This window comes from Myotis lucifugus, unplaced genomic scaffold (genome assembly GCF_000147115.1).
Source record: "Myotis lucifugus unplaced genomic scaffold, Myoluc2.0 scaffold_482, whole genome shotgun sequence".
Taxonomy (NCBI): domain Eukaryota; kingdom Metazoa; phylum Chordata; class Mammalia; order Chiroptera; family Vespertilionidae; genus Myotis; species Myotis lucifugus.
In genome coordinates, this window is record NW_005871530.1 from 209,578 (window position 1) to 214,410 (window position 4,833).

General features: G+C 43.0%; 1 pseudogene; it reads left to right on the forward strand.

The window, feature by feature from the left end:
* LOC102433005 overlaps nt 1-3,445 on the forward strand; it is a 3,824-nt pseudogene extending 379 nt beyond the window's left edge.
* Nucleotides 3,446-4,833: the final 1,388 nt, after the last annotated feature.

The following is a 4,833-nucleotide window of genomic DNA, read 5'->3' on the forward strand; positions in this document are numbered from 1 at the left end:
ATTCTCTTTCAACTTCTGAATTGTCCCACACACCAGGCAGTGAGCTTCTAAAGGATGTAGATCAGATTATGTCACCCTCCCAAGGTAACCCGCACCCCATGTCGCTTCCCACTGCATCAGAATGAAGCCTGAACTCCTAATTAGAGTCCTCAAGGCCTAGTGCTTCTGGCCTTGCCCTTCTCTCTCTCTCTCCTAACCTGTCACTCATCCACCTCGCTGCCTGCCATCAGCTTCTTCCTTTAAAAACAATTTTGCAGCCCTAGCCGGTGCGGCTCAGTTGGTTGAATGCGATCCTGCACACCAGAAGCTCACAGGTTCAATTCCCAGCTAAGGCACATGCCCAGGATGCAGACTCAATCCTTGGCCTGGGTGCTTGCAGAGACAGCTGTTTGATGTTTGTCTCTCACAGCAATGTTTCTGTCTCTCCCACCCTCTCCCTTCCTCTCTCTAAATTCAATAAAAACATATATTTTATTGATTTTAAAAATATATTTTATTTATTTTTTTACAGAGAGGAAGGGAGAGGTATAGAGAGTCAGAAACATTGATAGGAGAGAAACATCGATCAGCTGCCTCCTGCACACCTCCTACTGGGGATGTGCCTGCAACCAAGACACATGCTCTTGTCTGGAATCGAACTTGAGACCCTTCAGTCTGCAGGCCGACGCTCCATCCACTGAGCCAAACCGGCCAGGACTAAAAAATATAGATTTAAAAATTGCAGTTGACATACGATATATTAGTTTCAGGTGTACAACATCACTATAAACAAGGCATTTATATACCTTACAAAGTGGTAAGTCTAGTACCAATTTGACACCATACATAGCTATTACAATATTATTGACTACATTCCCTGTACGGTATTTATAATATATTTTTATTGATTTCAGAGAGGAAAGGAGAGGGAGAGAGGGATAGAAACATCAATAATGAGAGAGAATCATTGACCGGTTGCCTCCTGCACGCCCCACACTGGGAATCAAACCTGCAACCCAGGAATGTGCCCTTGACCAGAATCTAACCCGGGACCCTTCAGTCTGCAGGCTGATGCTCTATCCACTGAGTCAAACCAGCCAGGGCTCCCTTTCCTGTACTTTAAATCCCAATTTGTGCCTCTTAATGTCTTCATCTTTTCACCCATCCGCCCAGTCCCTTCTCATCTTGTTTCTTTCTTTCTTTTTTTAATGTTTTTATTGATTTCAGAGAGGGAGAGAGAGAAACATCAATGATGAGAGAAAATCATTGACTGGCCTCCTCCTGCACGCTCCACATTGGGGTTCGAGCCCGCAACCTGGGGATGTACCCTGACCGGGAATCGAATCATGACTTCCTGGTTCATAGGTCGACACTCAATCACTGAGCTAAGCAGGCTGGGCTCATCTTTGGTTTCTTGATTGCAACATATTCTTTCCACCTGAGATCCTTTGCTAGTGCTTATCTTTCTGTCAAAATGCTCTTTCCCAGCTCATCATATGCTGGCTCTTTCTCATGCTTGAGAGGTCAGGTTTACGCAGACCTGTTCAAAAAGGCTTTCATGCCTGGCTGGTTTGGCTCAGTGGATAGAGCACCGGCCTGCGGACTAAAGGGTCCCAGGTTCGATTCTGGCCAGGGGGACATGCCTGGGTTGTGGGCTCAATCCCCAGAGGGGGGCGTGCAGGAGGCCGCCAATCAATGATTCTCTCTCATCACTGATGTTTTATCTTTCCCTCCCTCTCCCTTCCTTTCTGAGATCAATAAAAATATATTTTAAAAAATGTTCATACGATTCTCTCTAGCACTTAGGAAGTTCACTTCTAGCAGTCCCTTAGGAATGGTAGTGAATTTGCATTGAAGGTTAGTGTGCCCAGAGCAATTCCAGTATTAGGGGGTGCCTGAAAAGAGATATCCAAAGGTGTGTTAATCTAGATGCACAGAAACAAACCCAGTATTAGAAAAAAAATTTTTTACTGCATTAGCAAATCCAGTCCTCTGACAGCCCTCTAATTATCCTGATGTGCAAATAATGAAGATGTGCTTTAGAGAGTTGAAGACTTTTGTTCTAAGTTTTGGAGTTAGAAAGCATCTGTGCTAATCTGCGGCAAAAGCTTGTGTTTGAAACCATAGCCACTCAATCCCATTTTGCATGTCATCAACATATACCCAATAATGGATATGTGGACAGTGACAAAGCACGTATTGGCAAATGTTAACTGACTTATCTAGGGGCTGGGTACGCAATGCTGATGAGGTTTCTGAACATTTGAAAATGTTCTTAGTGGAATGCTGAGGACATGTACATCCGATAAAATGCAATACTTTTTAAGGTCCACACATCTTTGGCTGAAGAAATGATCTCATTCATTTTTAGACAATCCACTGATTCTTCCTTTTATTTAAAAAATACTCTGCGCCCTGACAGGTTTGGCTCAGTGGATAGAGCGTCGGCCTGCAGACTCAAGGGTCCCAGGTTCGATTCCAGTCAAGGGCATGTACCATGGCTACAGGCACATCCCCAATAGGGGGTGTGCAGGAAGCAACTGATCGATGTTTCTCTCTCATCGATGTTTCTAACTCTCTATTCCTCTCCCTTCCTCTCTGTAAAAAATCAATAAAATATATGAAAAAAAATAAAATAAAATAAAAATAAAAAATACTCTGAACTTAGGGTGATCACTTAATAAGTTGTATAAATGTCTACTCACTATGTTGTTCACCTGAAAAAAAATATTGTATGCCAACTGACATTGAAAAATTTTTAAAATTATTAAAATATTCTGGTAAAAATACCTAGGGTGGCACTAAGTAAATTTCAGCCATGAGATAAACAGTCCTCTACCGCCCCCTATAGGCCATAGTTGGTCCTTCATGTATAGCTTCAAAGTGTGAATCTGGAGTTATGGCTCCAGTGGCTTTGTGAACTTCTCCAGGCTACATAAGATCACAGATATTCAAGCGGAAATCAACCAGAAAAAACAACAACACCGAAATTGAACTTCTAAGATTAGAAAAAGATACCGCGGATGTTTCTTCATCCTTCCTTTTTGGCTCAAGAGCGCCGTGCTTGGCAAAGCATGAATAATCCTTTGGCAGCAGTGCTGAAAGAGAAGTGGTCCCTCAGGCAAAGACAAAGTCAGGAAAACCTGCCGATTGGAGGTGTTTACCACAGGGACCTGGTCCATTTGCTGGAAGTTGGCAGTAACTTTTCCATGAGAGATTTAGAAACCCATCTTGACACAATTAGAAATATTCCTCGTTTAGATGCAAATATAACAACAATGAGCAAGGCTTTAGCCAAGATGGATATTTTGGTGAATGAGACAGAAGAATATGAGGCAGAGAATACATTCAAGTGGCAAGAACAACAAAAGGAAGTTTCCTTTGAATCCCCAAAATATTCGCTGGAGAAAATTATCTTCACAAACAGGATGCTGGTGTATCGCCTTCCTTGACTTTTCACGTCTAAAGTTCATGTCCAAAAGATGAATAAAATGAAGTTCATGTCCAAACAATTAATGGTCAAATCATTCAACTGCTTGTTTTTGCTGATGTGTAGCCACGTGAAGTCCATTTCTCCTCAATGGTAACAGGGGTGTTTATAGGCGTTGTTGCTAGCGGTACTGAAAGAGCCCACTCTAACTGAAGTACTAAGATTCCATGTCCATGAAGACCAAACTCAAATTTCCTTTGTTTTGCATATATTCTCATTCCACTTTTCAATAAAACTCATGAAGATAAAACAGAAATAACCCTGGCCGGTTTGGTTCAGTGGATAGAGCGTTGGCCTGCGGATTGAAGGGTCCCAAGTTCCATTCTGGTCAAGGGCACATGCCAGGGTTGCGGGCTCAATCCCCAGTGGGGGGGGGGGCATGCAGGAGACAGCCAATCAATGATTCTCTCTCATCATTGATGTTTCTATCTCCCTCTCCCTTCCTCTCTGAAATCAATAAGTAAAAAATAAAACAATAAAAATAGCCCAGCCAGGTGTAGGTCAGTGGTTAAGCATCCACCTATGAACCAGGTGGTAAAGGTTTGATTCCCTGGTTGCGATTGTGGGCTGGATCCCTTGTGGGGGCATACAAAAGGCAACCGATCAATGATTCTCATTGTTGATGTTTCTATCTCTCTCCTCCTCTCCCTTCCTCTCTGAAATCAATAAAAATATATATTAGGCCTGACTGGTTTGGCTCAGTGGGTAGAGCGTCTGCCTGCGGACTCAAGGGTCCCAGGTTCAATTCCAGGCAAGAACATGTGCCTTGGTTGCGGGCACATCCCCAGTAGGGAGTGTGCAGGAGGCGGCTGATCGATGTTTCTCTCTCGATGTTTCTAGCTCTCTGTCCCTCTCCCTTCCTCTCTGTAAGAAATCAATAAAATATATTTAAAAAAATATATATAATCTTGGGTGAAGACCAAAAAAAATAAAAGAAAGAAAGAAAGAGCCCTAGCCCATTTGGCTTGGTGGACAGAGCGTCAGCCTGCAGACTGAAGGGTCCCAGGTTCGATTCCGGTCAAGGGCATGTACCTTGGTTGCGGGCACATCCCCAGTAGGAGATGTGCAGGAGGCAGCTGATCAATGTTTCTCTCTCATTTATGTTTCTAACTCTCTATTTCTCCTTTCCTCTCGGTAAAAAATCAATAATATATATATATATATATATATATATATATTTAAATATATATCTTTCTTTATTAGTTTCAGAGAGGAAGGGAAAAGGAGAGAGAGATAGAAACATCAATGATGAGAGAGAATCCTTGCTTGGCTGCCTCCAGCACGCCACCCCCACTGGGAGAATGAAGCCCCGGGGGAATGTTGTCCCTGGGCCGGGAAATCGAAAACCTTGGGAACCCCTTCAA